A 24145-nucleotide genomic window follows, 5' to 3' on the forward strand; every position below is an offset into this window, starting at 1 on the left:
TAAGAGAAGTAGTCTCACAGTAGACTTCCTGATAGTCTGATTCATTCAATATTTCCATTCCTTCATTTAAAATGTTCCCTGATACACAGAAATAACTGCTGTGTGTAGGTGTGTCCATTGGGGCTGGGGTCCACACAATTCATATATCTCTGCATTGTGACCAAATGTAGATTTCTGTAATTGTCTACTTTTGCTGCAGTATGAAACATCTTTGATGGGGCAATGATATCTCTATTCATTCCATTTGGGACAAAACCCAGAGACCTATGTCACTGCCTGGGATGTGCAAAGGTCCTATAGTAGAGGAGAAAGCATATCACAAAAGAGTAGATATTGGTCAGGACAAAGAATAACACATGGGAACCAGAGACTGTGCTAATCCTGCTTTAAAATGGACAAAGTCTAACAACATAGATGTTTTAAGTCCCAACTAGGTTTCAGCTTATATTAATTTCATACTAAAATATGTGAAAATATCTGTGATTATTTTAGTACCGACTGTCAAATCACCATTTCCATCAAAGATTTCCTATAAAAAAACCTTACCCCCTAAATATATAACCATTAATTGCATTAATAGTCTCAAAACATGAACTTTAATTGGCCTTAATAATAAAAACCTGGAATCAAATATTAGGGGGTGAAAACTGCAAGATCAGAGAAGCAGAACAGCCAGTCATTAGAGCTCTTACCCCTATGAAATCCTCAGAGTGAAAAGAGACTGAGTTTCTGTCTCTTCCCACCTTATATTCCTCTCTCCATCCAGCCATATCACTTCCTGTCTGTCTGTAAAGACCTCCAGACCTCTATGGTTAACTATTGGCTATCTCTGCCCTCTGATCTTCAGGCAAACAGGAGATCACCACAGTTGATTTTCCTTGAACTACACTACAATTTAAAGTTACTTTTAACCTAAACTACAAGTACAACTTTAAATACTTACATTAAAATTTGAAATTGCTTTGGAATGTGGATATCCTTAAAATTTATGTGTATAAATGTTATTTTTACCATATTGTACCTGAATCAATTTATTTTATGCTTTCTTTGTTCTAACATCTGGTTTTGTACTTTTAATATGGCCTACTTATATGTGTGTGTGTGTGTTTGTGTGTGTGTGTGTGTGTGTGTGTGTGTGTGTGTGTGTGTGTGTGTGTACATATAACAAAGATTATGTCTTAAAGCCTTAAAAAATAAGTCAGGCTAGAAAACAGAATATTCCTATCATGATTATCACTGTCTGAATGTGCTATGTGTTAAGCTTATTTTAACCCAGGCTTTAAACACTAACAAACTGCCATGTAGGTGGTAAAAAAACTAGAAAGATTGCTGGTATTATAATTAGATTAGTTTTAGAGATATTGTATCAATGTTGTTTAAAATAGTGACATTTGGGCCTGGAGATGATTTTGTGGGTCAGAGCACTTACTGCACTTCTAGAGGACAAGAGTTCATTTTTCACAACCAACATTGGATGGTTCACAACCACTTTTAATTCCAGCTCAAGGGAATCTGATGCCTTCTTCACAAATCTGTAGGCAGCTAATCACAAGGGGCATACTCTTACACAAGAACCCATGTAGATATAAATTATATGTGTGTGACCTTTTAAAGTTCATTTGCTTTTTCTACAAATGGGTGACATTTTCATATATTGATACTTTTTAATTTTTATTTAAATTAAAACAATCTCATTTTACATACTAAGCCCAGTTCCCTCTCCCTACTGTCCTCCATTCTCTCCTTTATCTTCCCAATCCACCACCCATCTACTCCTCAGAGAGGGTGAGGCCTCCTATGGGCCTCATCAAAGTCTGTCACATCACTAGAAGCAGGACCCAGGCCCTTTCCACATATCTAGACTGAGAGAATATCCCTCCATAGGGAATGTACTCCAAAAAGCAAGTTCAGATACTGATATCTTTTAAATAATAACTTGATTTTAAATAAACATTGCTTAATAATGTGTTTCATGAAACTCTTATACACCAGGCAGTACGTACAAGCTCTGAGATGTGGTGGTTCAGACCAGAGAGTGATAAGTTGCAATGAGTTCCTACTGTTAGATTTTTTTGGTACCTCATTGAAAGAAATGGATCACTAAATGGATGTTTTTGAAAGGTGTATCTTTCCCTAGCTGTCTATCTTCTATCTTTGTGTGTATCTGTCTCTGCTTCCTAGGCACCTGAATTGAAAAACTATTTTGCCATTTCTTTCTGTCTCATCATGGAGTAAGTAATCAAAAACAAACAAGGCCAGACTGAACCAAACCTTTCCATCAAAATTTATAGCTCTGCCATAACCCAACTCCATTCTATAAGGAAACCCAATGTTCTCTGTTATGCATTGTAGTTATGTCAACAAACTATTGAAAACTCACTCACATCCCACAGTTTCATATTTTTGTCTGTTATTTACTCTAACTCCAGTATGGTCACCTCATCTCTACTTTGTTCTACCAACTCTAGACACTTTTTGAAAAATGTAGCTACAGCAAACTACTTAATAAAAGGAGAACATATCTGCAGTTCTGTCAAAGATCCTACTATAGCTTCCTTCCTACAGCCACAGGTTAAAGCCAGAGTCCTCCTAAGGAACTAGTCCCTTAGCTGGATTCCCTGTTCTAGCTACAGTAGATCCATACTTTCTTTAAACACAAGAGGTATATGATGGGGAATGTACTGTGTATGTTTATCTTATTGATTGTTAAATAAAATACTGTTTGGCCAATGAGACAGCAAGTTAGACAGGACTAGGAGTCAAAGAGGATTCTGGGAAATGTAGTAGAGAAGTGGTGATCCAGGTAGGAAGTGACATAGCAAGGAGACTCTTTTAAGTGAAGGAGAAACAGGAAGGGTCCTTTTTCCTCTTGCTGCGCCAGCAGCACAATGTGATCCACTGGCAAGGAGGGACAACAATAAGGGATCTGATAAGTCTCATAAAATATATAGGTTTATGATAATTAAGAATGAGCTAGCAGATGAGAATCCTAGTCATTGGACAAGCAGCTTTGTACCTAATATATCTCTGTATTATTTTGTCCATCCATGTGGCGGGCAGAACTCCAGTGGCTGGCAGAGACTGCCCACATGGCTTTGATGGAAAAATTTATCGTAACAGGTATATTCCACCCTTAAGAAGCAAGCTCATCTACACTTAGATTATTTTCACCATTTACATTTAACAACTTCCACTTTTGTTCATTAAAGCTTGTGGAGAACCTACTTAATACTTTAATTCATCTGATGACCTGTCCTTCATACATTCAATACACTTTAGCTTTCTCTCTATTTTTCTTTCTTCTAGATTACTTATCACATTCTTTCCTTTTTTGACTATACTTATTTGCTGTCTTTTTATATTAAGATATACTTTCTAAGGAAGGAGAGAGATTATCTACCAGTGCATTTTAAGAACTTGTCACCACACCTGCAAGAGAGTGGAATGCAGGAAAACATTTGTTGAATGTCAGCCTAAAAGATCAATACCAGAAACATTAAATTTTATCCATATATCTACATTTAAATTTGAAATTATATAATTATAAATAAATAAAAAGTGTTTACTGGTGACAGAACAAAAAAATTATTCCACCCATTTTAACTTAGTTAAACGGTGTTCTAGAATTATTTAAAGAAGCATAGCTCATAATTGATCAAAACAATTGCATCACCAAAAAAGCCATCCCAGAATTAAAGCTGCAGCTCTGGAGCTCCCTGCATAACTTTCAGGCAAGTCCACCAAAGATACCCTAAAAATGATTAGCAATTGTTAGTTGTTCATATAACCTGGTGGAATAGGAATCATGTAACCTTTTGAGTTTCTTGAACTTTTTGCCTTTAGCTAAGTTTCATTAACTCACGTGTCATATTGTTCTACTTCTTCCTTCCAGGAAGACAAGTTTCGGTGTGCTGTAATAGCAGCTCATCTACAGCCATGCCATCCTGTGTGTGCCCAGCCTCATCTGATCTCAGGAGCTAACCATGGATTGGGACTGGATATGGGAGAAAAGCAATATAAATATTCTTCAGAGTAGATTATTATTCTCAATTATAAAGAAGGAAACCCTGTTATTTCTTAGAACCTTGGAGAACCCTGAAGTTTACTGCACTAGTAAAATAACACAGTCATAAAAAGGACTATTATGCTGAATAGTTTTATGTCAACTTGGCACAAGTTAAAGTCATCCGGAAGAGGGCACCTCAATAAGGAAAATGCCTGTATAAGATTGGGTCATAGGCAAGCCTGTAAGGTATTTTCATAATTAGGGTTGATGGGGGAGGGCCCAGATCATTGTGGATGGTGTCTTCCTTAAATGATGAACAATGATACAGATGTTTAAGCTAAATAAACTCTTTCTTTCCCTACTTTGCTTTTTCATGATGTTTCATTGCAGCAATAAAAACCCTAACTAAGACAACTGACATATAAATTAGCTAAATATATAGAAATAGAATATAGTGAGTGGCATTATCAGCAGCTAGGTGAAGGGAGAGATAAGAAGTTATGTGGTAGATGGAGTTTAATTTTGCAGTGTTAATGTTCTGAACTTCTTTTTTTCGAGGCAGGGTTTCTCTGTGTGGCTTTGTAAACCAGGCTGTCCTGGAACTTACAGAGATCCTCCTGCCTCTGACTCCTGAGTGCTGGGATTAAAGGCATGAGCCACCACTTCGTGGCTTAAATGTTCTTAACTTCTATTTCTCAGTAGTGTGAAGCTCCTGAAGTTATACAACTTTGTAATTAAATGAGTAAGGTGTCAAATTTGCATTTTATGATATTAATTCTTATCACAACAAAAATCAACTTTTAATAGTTGATGAAAAACATTCCCATTGTCCTAAAAATTTTATTTACTTGGTGTTTTGTTTGTTTATTGGTTTGTTTGTTTGTTTGTTTTGAGACAAGATTTCTCTGTCTCAAAACAAAGAGAATCCTTGGCTGTCCTGTAATACACTTTGTAGACCAGACTGGGTCCTGAGTGCTGAGATTAGAGGTGTGTGACACAACTATCCAGCTGTTCTACAACTTTTTAAAGTTTTTCATCAAAATTACATGTAAATGAACAGAAAAACAAAAATGGATGCTTCTTATTGTAACTTGGTACACAGAAGTTCCAAACATTGAAGCTTGAATAAATAATTTTGGAAAGAAGGAAAGGAAGGACCTACTAAGGATAATTTGTTTATTTATCAGTTGATACATAATTTATAGCACTAAGAAAGAATTTTCTCTTCTCATAAAGCTATCATATTTCTCTCTATGTGTGGATCACTTCACAATAACTTGTCCATCGTACTTTGAATGCCAAGGAATATTTCCATGAATTCATTTCTCATATATAAATATGTATACATATTATATATGTATACATATTATATATGATATACATTTCTTTTTAAGTATTATTAATTTGAGGATAGCCTGATCTTATTGTTACAACAGTGTTCAAATGTTTCTCATTTATGTCATACTTATGTTTACTACATTCTAATGCCAGTATTCCAAAATGGCGATGTTTATCCTAATACTAAGACACAAGGTGAATACCTATTTTGGCTTGGAGCATTGGAAGAAGGTCAGTGGTGGTGATGATACATTTGAGAAGCTATGCTCTGTCATGTCTATATGCCTAACCCTCAGTAACAGCTCAGGCAAAATGTCATGAGGCCCTCTCAGACTGGGAACACCTGATCCATGTTTCATGTGCTTCTGGGAAAGGAAGAATGTTCACATGTGGCTCCCTAGAAAGTAAGCTGTATGCCTATTTCTAGTTTTTCTAATATTTCCCCTCATGTGTTTTCCCCCTTTTTTGTGATGATCTGTCTTTATCCTCTCAATGTGATAAGTCATAACCATGGACTCACCAGTTATTTGTCTTTGTGTTTCTCTAGCGAATCATGGAGCCTGGTAGTGGTCTGGGGAACCCCATTGCATTGTGCTGTGAAATGGTATATAGAAAATTATTAGACATACAGTTCTCCATCCACATCACAGAGTACCCACATATTTTGTATCCTAAAGCAAATAAATAGCTGAGTATAATGAAGAGATTCTAATCCTGGCCTTCTTTATTATATGATAAAGTCATAAAATATAAGCAATACATGGGCTTATTATAAAACTATTCAAAAGACTGAGAAGAAAGCAATTTATTCAAGGGTACTGCTTCAAACTGTTAAGTATGGAGAGAACAGAAAAATCTTTCTAAAGGAACATGGAAAAAGAAAAAAAGATAACTTGTCTAAATTAGGGCTTTTAATTATGTACATATTCTAAAATGTTGCTACAGGAATTGTATTTTTAATAATCTTATGCTTTTAAGTTGACACATTTTGTGGTGCAATTATAACAAGAGTATTATTAGAGGTGCTAGACCAGGTCACAAAAGCATTCAAGGCTACAGTCATTTACAAAAATGTTTAGCTTCACAATTTCAATGTGAGAATCTGCCATGATCTGCCATCTAGATATTGTAGTTTCAAGACTTAACATGTTCAGCAAAGGAACGTTAAAAGCAGCTCTTTTTCTTATTACAAAAGATTATTCTTGCCAGGTGGTAGTGACACATGCCTTTAATCCCAGCATTAGGGAGATAAATCTCTGGACTACAAGAGCTAGTTCCAAGACAGCTTCCAAAGCCACAGAGAAACCCTGTCTCGAAAAAAAAATGGATTATTCTCTCGTAGATTTCTAAAAATCCAATGGGAAAAATTTAACAAACCATCCAGAGCCCATCACTCATAGGTTTGATGGTAAGTAAAAACTATATTTAAAGCCTATTTTTATTGCAGCAACTACATTATAAATATTTCCTTTTGGTAGCAAGTATCCAGTACTTTGCAATTTCCTGTTTAAAACAATCATAGCTTATATGTGCATGATTTAAGTCCTTAAAATGTGCATTTGCTCAGTATGTACACCCAGGAAGAAATTTCCATACCAATCCATTTTCTTCCTCCAGTTTTCTACTTAAAAAGTACACATCGGGAACGGGAAAGATGGATCACCAGTTAACAGGACTTACTCCTTTGAGGAGGACCTGGTTTCAGTTCCTGGCCTTCATATTGTGGCTAACAGCTGCCTGGAATTCAAGTTTCAGGGGATTTGATGCCCCCTATGACCTCTGTGGGCACTGCATTGCATATGCATGCTGCATATACACATACACTCAAGCACACACATACACATTAAATAAATATGCATTGGTATGAAGGTGGATAATTCTGTTTATGTTGGGACCCAATCCCCACAGGGTCTCTGTGAGTTGTTTTCCAGCAGAACCGCAGGTACCTCCTGTTTTCCTTGCCTCACCCATTAGTATCAATATCCTGTTATGATCCTTTCTTGCCCCCATCCTCTTCTTACTTCAATGGCCGTGGGTGGGGTTGTGGTTTCCTTGTTTATGATAGGGCGTGGGAATACATCCTGCTAGCAAGTGGTGTTTTCCCATCTCCAGTTGTACATAAACTGCTGGCTGTAATAAACCGATGGCATTCGCTTCTACCAAATGACCCGAGTTGTGTCCAGAACCACCTGGTCTGGTTCTTCAGTCGCTGGCGCTGCCACCAGTGACATGTTTGTAGTTGTGTCATCATTAAGAGTCACAGACAGTAATTTTATTATTTGTTATTTTATGTGAAACTGGCAGAGATCCTAATATGGAATGGTAGCAACATGTGGGTATGCATGCCTATAAACATATCACTAGGGAGGTGGAATATAGTCAACTCTCAGCTACTAGTGAGTCCAGAGCAGCATGAGTTACTTGAAAACCTATCTTTAAAAAACAATAAAAAGGTTTAGTATGGTTAATTTCTTAGAAAATATGTTAATGTTAGTAGATATGCAGTTTGGGGGCCACTTATAGATAGAGCGCTAATGGAATTGGAATTTTCCTTGCATGCAGGTTATTGCATTGGATTGTCATAGTTATAAACGTATTGGCAGGGATGAAAGACTCTGGAGTCTGAGTCGAATAAGAGTTTCTTACTCCAATCAGCATTTGATATTGGCATTTTTATCAAAACTAGTTCATAAGACCTCACTTTTGCTCAAGATTGTTAATCAATACAATAGGGCCCAGCCCACTTCGGATGATACCAGTCTAAGGACAATTTGTTCAAGATTATTTAGGAAGGCCAATTAAGCAGGAACCTGACAGTACACAGCAAACAGCATTCCTCTTTGGTTTCTGCTTCAAGTTCTTACTTGAGTTTGTGCCCTGGTTTCTTTTGTGATGGATTATGATCTAGAATTATAAGCTGAATAAATCTTTTCACCTCTAAGCTGTTTTTATCATAGCAACAGAAAGGGAACTATAGCACATTCCTAAAGAGAAAAATCACAGAAGAATCAGTTCCAATAAAGGGTGTTTGCCCCCATGGCTGAAAGCTATACCAGGCAACAGAGGCAGAATAGCTGGTTTGCCCACCAGTACCTACTGTCACAATAGATAGCTCACCTTCCATTTCCCCATGGTATTTGAAATATTAAATCCCAGGGGTCCCCAAGGATCACTGACATACTTGCTTTCTTCCTTCCTTTCTTCCTCCCTTCTTTCTTTCCTTCCTTCCTTTCCTTCTTTCCTTCTTTCTATCCTTAATTTGGTTTTTAAGCAATTTCTCTTTTCGTGATCTAGGCTGGCATCAAATTCATCTCTATTTCATCCCCCAACTTCCCAAATGTTGGGAAGAGAGAAACAAGCTACCATGCCTGGCAGACTCATACTCTTAAGAAGCATAAAGAATGACTCATTGAGTCTGAAACTGAGATGGCACATATATCAAGAAGATGCACAAACACAGCGGGATACGTAGCCTCTCTACTTGTTTGTAAGGAAGGAGTCTGAGCCCTTCATCTATATTCACATAGTAGAGATGGTTTCTAAAACCTGCATTCATGAAATGACCTTTACTGGCTGGGTTTTACCCTTGGAAATATTTGTGAATAGCAGCTGTCTATGAAGGAATGTTTCTTGGCCACTCTGAGGATATTCTATTTTCTTCCCTTTTACAGTATGCTGCTCTTTAGCAACATTTAGATATTAAATTACATTCAAATTGTTTCTAATTATATTCACTTCCTCAGAAGCTGTTTTTAAATAGTTGTTCCCCTTTTGCAATGTCTTTCCTGTTACATTCACAGCAGAAATGAAGAGATGCTGTGTCATGCCAGCCATTGTGATTCTTTATCTGTCCCCATTTTCAATGGCTCCACTGTGAGAACTGAAATCGGGACAAATAACTGTTACCACTTTATAGTTTCTAGCTTTGAGTTACTCAACATCCATTCATATATCTCTTAGTTGAAGTTATATACAATAAGGATCAATGCATATAGTACAGAAGTATTAAACCATAGGCAGAATCATGTGCTGATTATTATAGTAAATGATTGAATACAAAGATCACTTACCAACATCATTCACATCAAAGCATTTGTGGTTAATGAGCAGAGAAAGACACTTAAAATGCAATGTTTGATAGTTGGTTCCATACTTATAGCACTTTCTGTGAAAGCATAAAGACCTGAGTTTGATTCCCAGGACCCACATAAAAGCCAGCCATGCCTACTGAGGTACCAGTATGGGAAAGCAGGACTGGGAGGGTTCAAGGCTTTTCTGGACAGTCAGTGTAGCTGAATTTGTGAATGCCACATTAAGTGAGACACCGTGTCTCAAACACCAAGGTGCACAGCAATAAAACAAAGCATTTGACATTGTATTCTTGATTCCATGCATGTGCACTCACACAAAATGGAAAAAATCACAACTGTGTGTTATTTACCAAATTCCTACCTAGAATATGAGATAAAATATGACTTTAGTATTTAGAAAGTATATTTAATATTTGTATTAATAATGCTACCTATAACAATACCTTCTATTTGTAAAGGGGAAAACATAAAGAAAGTGATGGATTCTGATAATGAGGGAAGAGATGTATATGGGAGAAAATATGGTCTTTCTGTTATTTATACTGTGGAGTCATTTTTATCAGACATTGGTATCGGACTGAGAGAGGAGACTGCATTTCACAAGAATCACATAGCTATACTAACATTTGCAAGGTAAGAAAGGAAAGGAAAGTATTTTTAAAAGCAAAAATAATTGTAAAAGGTTTTCTATTGTCCTCTATTACTTCTGAAAATTTAGGAAAAATCATAAACCAAACTCCTGCTTTATACTGGTCTTATAATTGTGTTATAGACAATAAAATATTTTCCATAGTAAATATATGAAACTTAAAAAATGGTCTAGTCTAAATTCCAGATAATATGGATAAAATATAACTGAAAGTATATTCAGTGCACAAATTAAGTGATAACTGAACATTGGCCATGGAGAATGTCCATATTTAGATTTTTCAAAGCAGAACCATCAATTAAATAATTTTGGAGTTAATAATAAGAGATAATTGCTTCTAATGTAAGATATGTGACTATAATTACTAGATGGTTTTCTACACAACTTAGAATTCAATAAGCAAATAACACCAAATTGCCTATGAACAAATTCTGTGTCATTTACTTTGTCAATTCTTTAACAAGAACAGTGTCTTTGTGCTCAACAGTACTATGTAGTACAGGTTTGATGACTGTATATCTGAGGTAATAATTCAACCATTACAGGATGAGGTTGTTTACTTATAAAGAACAGGAACTTTTACTTCCCAATATAAACTTTTATATATTAATAAAATAGTGCATTAAAATTAAAATATTTGGCAATTATATTTGTTTAGTATTTCTTTTAGTTAATTTTAGAATCATAGTACTCATGCAACCATAAATTAGAACAACCAAGAAAAATTTCAAACATAAAATGATGCCTGATGTTTACTATTGTGATTCTTATTGGGGGGTGTCTCAGGATAACTGAAAGCTAGCCTAGTTTGGACAATATAATGTCTTCCAGTTCCATAAAAGCAGTGACTTTGTTGGGTCATGTTAGAACTGTGGTAATGCTGGGAGCAGAGAAAGCTCTGAATTAGTGAAGTTATATATTGCTTACATGACCACAACAATGATCAAGGCCAATGAGAACTTGGAAAAGCCTTCCTCTATGCTGATTAGTTTTGGGATTGGCAAAAGCATCTTCCTCTGGTCCTACTACAAATTTACAATTTTAAGTTTTAAATTGTAATTTCCTACTACAATTGCAAATGATTGATCCATATGAATAAAAGCTAGCAGCTGTAGATTCCTCCTTTAGTATAATTATAGTCTGAAATTGCTTATCTACACAGCCTAGATAACTCCTCTTCCTTTGCTGTATATAGTAATAAACAAGCTGAGGTTCAAGGTTGTAGTATATTTTCTGTAGTTTCATCAGAGGACCTCTGACAATCTGACCTTGGCTTTTCTGTACATGTATCTGTAAGTATGTCCTTTTCTTCATTTTCTTGCTACCCCTAGCAAAGGTTTTAGACCCAAACCACCACAGGAATCATGGATGGCAGTTTTATGTCATCTTGACAAAAGGGGATGAATTTGGGAAGAGGGATTCTAAAATGAGAATTGTCTCCATAAAATTGGCATGTAGGCAAATCTGTTGGCCATTTCTTTGATTAATGATGATATAGAAGGTCCATTTCTCTATGTGTGGTACCACATCTGGGCAGCAAGTCCTGAGCTAAGTAGAAATAAGGCTGAATAGGTTATGATTGAGCAATCTAATAAGCAGAGTTCCTCCAGGGCTCTTGCTTCAATTCCTTTCTCAGGGTTTCTGCCCTGACTTCCTTCAGTGATGGGCTGATGTGCAATTAGAAGTGAAATACACCCTTTTCCCTCCAAATTGCTTTATCAGAGCAATTGAAAAACAGCTAAGACAAAGAGTAAACTAAAACTCTTTCATTACCTGCTAAAATGCTCAGCATATTTCTCATTTTGGTGCTACTATTTTGTGTATGCCCAATAAGCCAATGAAAAAACAAATGTGTAATAAATAACAATGTAATTTAAACACAACTTCTGGGAATTTATGTTGAAAGTGAACATGCAGAATTTCAGGATATAGGAATCCAAGAACTGAGTATTGAAAATCAAAAAAAGAGGAAAATACGCAATAAATATTTTTATGATTACTTTTATTTACAGTTTTAAGTTCCAAATGTGGAGACAAGTCCAAAAACATTCTTAAATGGTATGTACGATTAAGAAGAATTTATTTGAAAGTAACTTATACAGTCAATTTTAAGGACTCCAAATATAAATGCTTGGAATACATGCCTTCTTCAACCACTTTAACTCCAACAAAACCAAGTAAATTATATACAAAAATCCTGTAACCTTGATCAGAGAAAACAAGCATGGATAATTTATGGCAGACTGCTAGTAAAAACTAATAGAAAATACATATTTTTATTCACAGTACAGAGAGCACAAAGTAATTATCCACTCCTCTTAAATATTGAGTATTCTACCTGAGGAGTTTCAGCATTTAGCATCTTGGGTGTCAAACTGTCAGCCAGGCATCATAATGCATGATGCTTGCTTTGGGCTTGTTGGAGTGATGGCTATCAAGCATGTGTAGGAAAGCTGTCCTCACCTATCAGACCATCTGCCCTCCCCCTTTCTCCAACAATCAGCAAGCAATTTATCAAAATATCATTTCAAAAAATGTCCAGAACTCTCTGGGAGTTTTGATCAATTTTCTTCATTTTGGTAAAAGTGAGTGATGCTGAGCACCCCCTGACAAATGCCCACTTAGTGTCTGTTCTTCAAACTTGCTCAGCTGGGAGCTGACGAAACAGGTTTAGCACAAACACAGATGATTCTAGCTGTGGAAACAGCGAATGAGGACAAATAGATCTTTGTGAGAACTGAGATCTGTCAACTGGACTTAATGCTAATTTCTTTCCATATGTCAAGGTATTCTCCGTGGTAGTAAGACTGCAGTCACTGATTATCAGTGCAATGCTTCTTTTTGGCTGCTAAATAAGTTACAGTAGAGATCAGTGTTCAATGGACATGTGTTTATAAGGTCTTGAAATACTGAAAGAGAAAAAAATTACATGTAATTCCTAAGCATTTACTCTGATTACTGTTCCATTTGATATATGAATATGCCTCATGTTGTACCACATGCATTCTAGTCTTCCCAAGTGTAAATGTTTTAGAATCCTTACAAGTGTATAAGGAGGTTTTGAAGAAGGATGCCTTCTTATATTTGGGAGTATATGTGAGTCTTTTAGTACTTAGTGTCATATAAAGCAAGGTGAAACTCTTGTGGTAAGTGGATAGTGAAATAGTGAAATGTTGGTAAACCATATGATAGCTTCAATATCGACCTTTGTACCTGTTAGAGACTATTTTCTATAAATGTAGAGAAAGAAAAAATGATGTTTCACTTTCCAGTTGTTTAGAGTTAAAAATGTCTAAAGTTCTGAGAAAAATGAAGAAAGAACCAAGTTTTCTGTCATGGATAATCCTTTCCCCATTAATAGATCATGGCTCACTTTATGAAAACTACAGGAATATAACTTGTGTTCTGTCTACTTACAAATATTTTGAAGCAACTTTGTCATAAACATCTTTATATATTTTATTTGTTTTCATAACTTTGAAGTTATTATCAAGAATGTTCATACATTAGGAAAAATACTAGGATAACCTTTTAACATATTTTTAATTAAATTTTTTCATGCAATATATTTTGATCTTGTTTCCCCTGCCACAACTAGTGAACTAGTGAAAAGGTGACAAAGTCCAACACTTCTTCATGACAAAAATCTTGGAGAGATCAGAGATACAAGGGAAATACCTAAACATGAGAAAGGCAAAATATAGTAAACAGACAGCCTACATCAAATTAAATGGTGAGAAACACAAATTCCCCTAAAATCAGTAACAAGACAAAGCTGCCCATTGTGTCCAGATCTGTTCAATACAGTACTATAGCTTGAGCTATAAAACAAATAAAGAAAATCAAGGAGATACAGATTAGAAAGTTAGAAGTAAAAAGTGTCATTATTTGCAGAAGATATTACAGTATACATAAGGGAAAACCAAAAGTTCTGCCAGGGAACACTTACAACTGATGAATACCTTTAGTATTTGGATACAAGATTAACTAAAAAGAGAAGTCAGTAGCCCTTCTAGATACAAATGGTAAGTGGGCTAAGAAAGAAACAAGAGAAACAATACCCTTCACAACAGCCACAAATAATATAAAATGTCTTGGTGTGACTCTACCCAAGCAAGTAAGAGAGCTGTATTACAAGAACTTCAAGTTTTCGAAGATAACAGAAAATGGTAAGATCTCCCTTGCTCATGGATCAGTGGGATTAATAAAGTAAAGATGACCATCTTACCAAAAGCAATCTACAGATTCAATGCAATCCCCATCAAAATTCCAACAAAATTCTTTACAGACCTTGAAAAAACAATACTTAATTTTATATGGAAAAAACAAATCCCAGCATAACTATAACAATTCTGTACAATAAAAGATTTTCCAGAGGTATCACCACCCCTGATTTCAAGCTCTACTACAGAACTATAGTATAGTATTGGCATAAGAAACAGACAGATAGATCAATGGAATCTAATCAAAGACACTGAGGTAAAGCCACACACCAATGGCCACCTGATTTTTGACAAAAACATCCAAAATTAAGTAAAAAGAAAACACATTCAACAAATAGTTTTGGCATAACTGGATGTCAGCATGTAGAAGAATGCAAATAGATCCATATCTATCACCCTGCACAAAACTCAAGTCCAAGTGGATTAGAGACATTACCATAAACAAATTCACTGAAACTTATAGAAGAGAAATTGGAGAATGGCCTTGAAAGCATTTGCAAAGAAGGCAACTTCCTGAATAGGACCCAATCGTCCAGGCACTAAGAACAATTAATGAATAGGACCTAATGAAACTGAAAAGTTTCTATACGGCAAAGGGCACTGTCAGTAAGACAAAGCAACAGCCCACAGAATGGGAAAAGACCTTCATTAACCCCACATCTGGCAAAGGACTAGTTTCCAAATTATATAAAGAACTTAAATATCCAGACTTCTAAACTTAATCGAATTTTAAAAATGGGTATAGATCTAAACAGAGAATTTTCAACAGAGGAATTTTCGACTGGCCAAGAATCACTTAAAGAAATGCTCACTATGTTTAACTGTCAGGGAAATGCAAATCAAAACAATGCAGGGATTCCATCTTACACCTGTCAGAAATGACTAAGACCAAATGCAAGTGACAGTTCATGCTAGAGAGGATGTAGAACAAAGGGAACACTCCTTCACTGCTGGTGGGAATGCAAACTTGTACAGCCATTGTGGAAATCAATATGGCAGTTTCTCAGAAAATTGGAAATCAATAAATCTCAAGACCCAGCTATACCACTCCTGGGCATATACTCAAAGGATGCGCCATCATACTACAAGGACACTTGCTCAAATATGCTCATAGTATCTTTATTCATAAAAGGCAGGATTAGGAAACAACCTAGATGCCCCTCAACTGAAGAATGAACAAAAAAAACATTGTGGAACATCTACACTCTGGAGTAGTACTTAAACAGTAGAAATAATGACATCATTAAATTTTCAGGCAAATGGATGGAACTAGCAAAATCATCCTAAGTGACATAACCCAGTCTCCCAAAGACAAACATGGTATGTTCTCAATGATAAGTGGATATTACTGTAAAATAAAAGGTAATCATGCTGCTATCCACAGACCCAAAATGACTAGGTAACAATGAGGGTCAAAGAGGGGCACTTGGATCTCCCTGGGACAGGGAGAAGAAATTTTGTGGGTGACCTGGAGATGGGTGGGGATGGGAACTTGAGGGATCTGATGGTAGAGGGATGGAAGGGGAGGAACACTGAAAGAGATGGATGGAAACAGGGGCATTCCAGGGTTAGGTAAAAACCTGGTACAAGAGAAATTCCCAGGAATCTACAATGATGACTCCAGCTAAGACTCCAAGCAACAGATGATACTGAACAGGCCATCTTCTATGTCCAGGCAACTTCCATTGGAGTGACTGGGACACCAACCCACCACAAATTCTTTGACCTACAGTCTGTCCAGCCTATGGGATTTGTTAAGGTAAGGATGGCATAGAGATTGCAAGATTGGCCTATGAATGAGAGTTCCAGCCTCAGACTCATGCCATGAGAGAAATCCCACCACTGACTCTGCCTGGAGTGCCGTGACCCAGAGGCTGGATGGCCCAGAGATTAGGATAAAACCAGATACAACTGGAGAAAAATAAATGTCGGTGTAAAGATGCCTAACCATGGTCTGCTGTACTCAAAGATTGTTGCCTAGCCTAATTATCATCAGAGAAGATCCACCCAGGACTTATGGAAATAGATAGAGAGACCCAGAAATAAACATTAGATGTTCCTCAAAGAATCCTGCAGAAGAGGGAGAGGAATGTTTGTAGGAGACAGAGGCATCAAGCCCACTTCAAGAAACCCCACAGAATCAACTAACCTGGGCTGAGAGTGACTCACAGAGACTGAACTGAAAACCAGAGAGCCTGCATGGGACTTAGCTTTGTCTTCTAATGGGACTCTTAACACTGGGAACAGGGGTTGCCTCTGACTCTATGGCAGCTTTTGGGACCCTATTCCTCATACTGGGTTGCCTTTTCAAGCCTTCAATTTGGTATGCTATGTTTTGAGAATATCCATGGCAGGCCTGCTCTTCTCTGAATACAAATGGAGAAGGAGTGGATTTGATGGGGACAGAGGGAAAGTGGGGGTGAGGGACTGGGAGGAGAGGATGGAGCAGAAACAACAGTCAGGTCATATAAACAGATGATAGATAGACAGACAGACAGATTTAAAAACAAAAAGATGAAAAAATAACGTTCTGGTTCTAGTTTTTGATTTTCAGTTTTGTTTTGTTTAAGCTGTGAAAAAGGAGTAACAGAGGGTATTAAGTGTCAGAACAAAAGAAACAAATTTACATTCTCCTCCTCAAGAAAAAAAGAAAAAAAACTAGGCTTTCTGGGCAAATACTGAAAATCAACAAGAGAAAAGTCAGAAACATTTTAAGAATCAGAAAACTGGTATAACATTTTAGTAACAGGAAAAAAGTATATTCAGGCTCCTGGTGATGGGCTCCACAAGGAATATGGTGAAATTATCTATCTGCAAGGTTGAGAGAGAAAGAGTCTCAGCAAACTGAGCAGATTCTAGCAATTTTAGCCATGGAAGACTTTCCAACCCTTATGTGCTTAGTGCTTAGAGCCTAACTGTTTAAGTAATCTGTCTATAAAAATATCTCACATCTCCTAGAAAACTCTAGGGATGCTGAAACTGGAAGTCAGACTGAGAAGGGACCCAGAACAATGTAATACTGTTCTCGGTCTACTTGTATGTATGTCTGTGAACACAGTATTTATCAACATTTGATATAAATTTACTTTTCTACAAAATGGGAATATAAAACAATCCCTCTACAGGTTATTCTTATTCATCCTTCCTTCTGTTTGTATGTTGATAGGTGAAATAATTGTGTGCATGAGTGTGGGGATATTTGTATCTATGCTAACATTAAGGGCCTTTACAGAAGCCAGACATGGATATTGGGCATTTCTCACTATTCCTCTAATTGGAGCTCACCAGTTGGCTATATTAGCTGGTCAGAAAACCTCCTGTATCCACCTCTCAGTGTTGGGATTAGAGTGCACATGCCCACACTGAAATCACTTTTCTCAAAGTGTTTATTAAGGATCTGAACCCAGGCTTTCCCAGTTAGTACTTTATTCACAGAACCTTCTCCCCCTGTACTTCCTGATGTTATTTTTAAAACGAAATGTGAATGTTTTTTCTTTTATTTTTATTTAAATTAAAAACAAGATTGTTTTACATGTCAATCCCAGTTCCCTCTCCCTCCTTTCATCCTTTGTCCCCCACAGACCTCCTATCCCATCTTCCTTCTGCTCCCCAGGAAGGATGAGGCCTTCCATGGGGAGCTCCAAAGTCTGTCATATCATTTTGAGCAGGGCCGAGACTGTCCCCCATGTACTAGGCTTAGAGAGTATCCCTCTTTGTGGAGTGGGTTGCCACAGTCCATTCGTGCACTAGGGATAAATACTGATCCACTACTAGAGGCCCCATAAATTAACGAGACCTCCAAATTAGTGTAGGGTTTAATTAGTAGAATTGCTTGACATTAAGAACTCTCAGTTTATCTTCATTTTTAACCAAGGAAACACTCTTCAACAGGCACAGATAAGACAGAAAAACCCATGTAATGAAAATACTAGAAAATGCAAAGGCTTTCTCATTCATGCTTATAGCTCGGTGAGGGGGAACATTTGAGAGAATAGGCAGTGAGAATAATTTGGAATTCCAAGCAGTTCAGAATAAACCTTCTTAATTTAAAAAGTTGCTTAGGGATTCATAGATAATGCAGCAGAGTGACCATAATATAATAAATAAGTAAATATTAATTATTTATTCATATTACCTTCATTGAAATTTACCTAAGTTATTATCACTGGGACCAAATATAAGGTTGAACAAATGATTGACATTTTCCCCTTCTCACTTTATTGCATATTATGACCTTTATATGTCAGTTATTATTCTTTTATTTGAATATGTGTCTATTAGTTATTATTTATTATCATATAGCTAAATTTACATGCTTTGTTAAAGAAGAAATAACCAATAAAATATGTCATTGCCATTGCTGGACAGGGAAAATAATTGTACAAAATGTTCCCGACCATCACAAAGTAGATTCTGTGTTGTCAAGAATGAAAAAGGCCAGCCCTTAACTTCTGGGCTCTGAGTCAGCATCAAAGGTCAAGTCTTACGCCACTGAATAAGAACAATTTCACAGAACCTTCACAACAGACATGCCCAAGCTATCTTGGTGTTCTTTCACGGCACATCTGCTACAGGATCTAAGGAAAAACTGTTCTGTGATGATATTGACGCTGATGCTGACAAAAGACACATTTAGAAAGTGTATTTTAAACTACAAACTATTGGTACTGTTTTATTTTTCTTTAATACCAAGAGATAATTGTTTGAATTAAAATTATTAAATACCTACTCTTTGTATCTAAACTAATTAATAAGTTTTCTACACTGCCCAAATATTTTATTGCAAGTACTTATTTAGTTTGATGGACATAACAAAACATTGATTATCATGTCCTTGATGCCCACAATAATTCACCTATTAAGCAAGATATCTTTTAGGTAAATTCCTCCAATGAGTTCATAACATAGACATTGCACATAGGCAAATTTTGCCTGAATTTATGCATTGCACTTAATTCAGCATATTAAATATTTTAAAATCATTATCTATCAATGTTTTTCCATATTTACCCAAGTATCCAAAATTAATCAACTTTCTGAAGGAGCGTGCTTTGTGACATGATAGTAATATGTCTGCCAAGACTGATCGGGGAAACATGTTTGTGAGGCAGGTGGTTCAAAGTTAAGGCATCAAATATTAATGAGCAAAGGGAGGAAAACATGTTCACATTCAACCTGTCTTTTCTTTGAAGAACCTACAGTGGACATATATGAAAATTCAGTGTTCATTAAAGATAGTTACTTAAATTTATCATTGACTCTCTTAAAATGCTAAATTTCAGATAAAATGAAGTAGCATGTACTCATATATCAATATCTTTAACAGCAAAAACATCTTTTCTGTAATCTTTTTCATCTCAGTTACTTTTAAGCTTCTGGAACTTTTGAATGCTTCATCCACTCATAAGATCCAGAACTCCACACTTGTACCTCTCAAGGACTTTATAGCATCACATGTCCATGGAATGACACTTATTTCTCTTGTGTGGGTTTCATCTACCACAACAAGAGCCATGAGCTCATTAAGCAAATATTTCCTCAATAATCATGAATCATCTAACTTCACATATAGTGTCCAAAATGCACCCTGCAGTGTAGAACTGGGTATATTGTCAGCATAAAAAACAATGAGATTAAGTTAAAACACATGATTTATAATTGTTTTTTCGTCTTCCTTGATTTCTGTCTTTCAAATGATTCCTTCAAACATGTGAAATTCTTTCAAAGAACAGTTATCTTTCTGTTAATTGAAAGAAGCTAGACACAAAGAATGTCATGCAGAGTGTGACTTTGAAAAATTTAAAAATAGCTATGGGACAAAAATTAGCTGAGATGGGGCATGAAGAAGCCTCCAGAATTCAAATAATACTTGACATCTCAATTTGTATGGAAACGTCATTGGTGAATTTATTGTAAAGTTTTTTGAGTTTTATAGGTAAGGTGTAGTATACGTTTATTTTATAATCTATTTTTTCAAATAAATAAAATACATGTTTAAGCTTCTCAACTGCAAGGTGCTTATGCTATTAGATTTTATCTCTAAAGTACACAGTAGACCTGCACTCTGTCACTGAACAGCATCTCCAACACTTTTATCATATTTCTTTATGCCTTACCTGAAAACACATTTCTTTTATGAGATGAAGTCATAAAATGATTTTAATGACTCAGTTCCAGGCACATGGGTTATAGATAACAATTCTCCCATTCATACATTCTTTTTCAATGATTAAGGCCATGGGTTAATTATACAGATTAATGAGATTTATGATGACACACTGTATGCATGCCTCATTCTTTGATGATATTTACTTGCTCATAATCTAGTTATCCCTCTAGTCAGACTTTTAGGGATCCTTTCTTTTCTCCAATAGTTCCTTCAGACTTTCATGTTTCTGTTTTTAGATGTCACATGAAGCAAAGCATGTGCTAAATATCTTTCTGAGCCTAGCTCATTTCATTTGCCATGATGATTTTTAGTTTCCAGAATTTTCAGAATAACTGCATGTCTCTAAAATTCTGTCCAAATACAATATACCGTGAATTTTATCTTGGTGTGTAGCATAAGTTTTGGTTTCCAAAGTATACTCTTCAATGCTAATATGAAGCATGAGAGATGCAATAGGCAAAGCTTGTTCTTGAGTGACTCCTCTCTGGATTTCTTAGGTAGGTGGGAGGCAGCGCTCACTCAGAGCTAATTACTCCTAAGTGCTGAAATGATAATTTAGGGTACTTTATGCAAATCTTTATAGGATCTTATTCTAGTATAGTTGGTAGGAAAGCATAATCTCTGCCCTGTGGGGGTGCTCAGTGCTGCTGCCTTCAAGCTCTTTTAGGTGTCCTTCCCAAGGTCAAGTAGATTTCTGACAAATGAATTAATCACTACAGAGTCAAATACTCATGGGAAATCAATGGCATATATCAAAGCAGCTCTTTCCTTTCCAGTGTTCTCTTTGTCCTGTGAACTCCAGTTACCTTCTTCCCAAACTCAGTTCCCCACTCTCACTTCAGGAATTCTAATGGTTTTCACTTACACCAGACTGGCTTCACCAAGACAAAGCATAGAAAAACCTCACAGTATGTAATTTGAGTCAATTTCGGACTGCTCTGATATCTTCTTTTCTTCATGATCACTATTCTTTTGTGCCATTTATAGTCAATTGCTTTTGCCTCTTCATTTGTTGCTTTTATCTTTTGAGACAGGGACTCAAGTATCCCAAGCTAGCCTGGAACTTATTGTTAAGCCAAAGATGACCTTAAACTACTGATCCTCATGTTTCTATTTTGTGAGTGTTTGGATTTCAGGTTTGTTCCATGGTGTCCAATTTATATGATTCTGAGTATTGAATCCAAGACTTCCTACAGGCTCGGCATCCCTTCTTCCAGCTAAGCTACATCCCAGACTGACAATGTTTTATTTCTCCAAATTGTTTGCTGGCTTCTAGTATAATAGTGAAATGAATTCATCACCTGTAGTAATTCCCTGAAAGTAGAAGTACTAAAAAACAGTCACACAAATATTTACAAATTATTTTAAAATACATATGGAAATACAAAATGGTTTAAATAGACACGTTTTTAAAAAATTCATGAACATATTAACATAGTCTGCATTAAGCCAGATAGGAAGACCCAATTTCTCTGAAATATATTTGACTAGGATTTAAGTTATGTTAAGTTTTGTGAATTGCACGATAATATTTCATTGTAAGCACCCTTTAGTGTTTAGATTTTAAAAAATAAGCTAAGCTGTTAGAAGGCATGCTGTTTTAAACCTTTGATTGACAGCTATTGGACTTTTCCCCAGACTCTTGCTTATTTGGGAACTCTCAATCACACAGCCCTGGTAATGGGTGGGACTATCTGTATAGTATCTTACTTGTCTTCAGTACTTCATAGTTACTGTTAGGAAAATCCCCTTCACCTTCAACAATTATTACAACCATGGTGGTGGCTGAAGCCACAACTTCTGTTTCTAGAGACTTTTTTCAGCCATAAGTGTTCTAGATAGTCTGCTGTTCTCTGGAAGTTAAGTATTGAAGATCCCTTGAAGACCCTTCCTATTTTACAGTTTTGCTTGCTTAGGAATGTGTAACAGAAAAAAGTCATCATCTTTTTCCTTTGACGCAAATTTTTCTTGTGTAAATTTAAGACTTTGGTGGAAGTTCAAACAGACAAAAATCATATAGCTGAAAAAAAAATCATCATTCCAAAGAATTGATTTCCAGGAACTTTTATTTGCAATCAATATTTGACTGCCTGACATCTATTGATATTTTTCTTTGATCTATTCTCCTTTAAGCAGTGTTCATGGAAGACCTTCCCATTGTCTCTGTCTGGAACTTAGCTTGAGTGTGTGCAAAGAGGTGTGTTTCTCCATGGAAAACCCAATCTATTTGAGGAGGCTACTCACATTGTCTTTATTTTATTAAATATGACTTCATTGTAGATAATCATCTGGTACTTTGTGCTTTAAATTTAACAAAAACAAAGCTGTGGTGTTTATTTTAAATGAGATAATCTCTGGAGCCCATGTAGAGGTAGAAGAAAAAGTAACTTTCAGAAGTTATTATCTGACCTCCAAACCTGCTTGGCCCACACACACATAAACAAGCAAAAAGTAACAAGAATGTAGATATCAGAGATTTGATGATATGTTTTAACTTTTGCACTTAATGAAACCCAACTTTTTTGTTTGGTTGGTTGGGTTTTTTTTGGGGGGGAGGCATGGTTGTTGTTGAGATAGGATTTCTTTGTAGCTTTGGAGCCTGTCCTGGAACTAGCTCTGTAGAACAGGCTGGCTTCCCGAGTGCTTGGATTAAAGGTAGGTGCCAGGCTTGGGTTTAATTTTTGTCTGTTTCTTTTTCTTTTTGTTTTTTGAAATAGCATTTTTCTCTGTATAGCCCTGACTGACCTAGAACTTGCTCTGTATATGTATACTAGGCTGACCATTAATTAATTCTGAATCTACTTGCCTCTGCCAGCTGAAAGCAAGCTTTGTAATTTCACTTTTGGCTGTTTTTCCCCCACTGGTTGCAAAAGTGATTTTAATCATTGGATTGAAATTTTAACTTACTTTAGTGCTTGTGAAACAAAAAAAAAAGTATTGTTGGTGATTCATGTATCTACATAAGCTTGAAATGACCACTAAATGTCAAATTATTCATTTATACTCAAAAATGCTAATATGTTGAAATGTATCAGGAAACAATATAATAAAACCAATGATGAATGTTGTTTCTATTTTGACTTAAAAACTTAAAAATCCTTTATTTTTAAGATACATTCTCTTATTATCAACTAATGGATCCCAATAATAACCTTCCATCATAAAAACAAGGCATATTTAAGACAAGCAGGAAGCCTGTGTTGAACAGTCTTGGGAACCTTCCCTGAGTGTGGCAGGGGCAGGAATTTCCACAGTTTTACATGTTTCTAGAAGTAGAGCTTAGTGTCCTCAAAGAGATGATCACTTAGGACACAATAAAAGTCAAAAGGAGAAGCTCCAATTAAAAGTAAAATCACAAGGAGGTGTTCTATCCAAGGAATCAAATGGGAAAGAAAGTGATAGATATAAAATATATTTGAATATATTTGAAAAGTTTTCTCATACTGTATGGAATGCAATGTAGCTGGCAGAAGCCATGATCTCATGAAAAGTCACATTTTTGACTTACGGATTTAGATACAACATGTGTTAAGAGACGGAGATACTCTCTCCTTATAGAGAGTAGCATGTACCAAGTCTCATAAGTGAGAGAGAACATAAGTGAAAAAGAAACAGTAATGCACCAGGGTTGGACTTTAATATAAAAGACCAAACAGAGGAGAGAAAGCT

The sequence above is a fragment of the Cricetulus griseus genome, chromosome 6, assembly GCF_003668045.3.
Source record: "Cricetulus griseus strain 17A/GY chromosome 6, alternate assembly CriGri-PICRH-1.0, whole genome shotgun sequence".
NCBI lineage: Eukaryota > Metazoa > Chordata > Mammalia > Rodentia > Cricetidae > Cricetulus > Cricetulus griseus.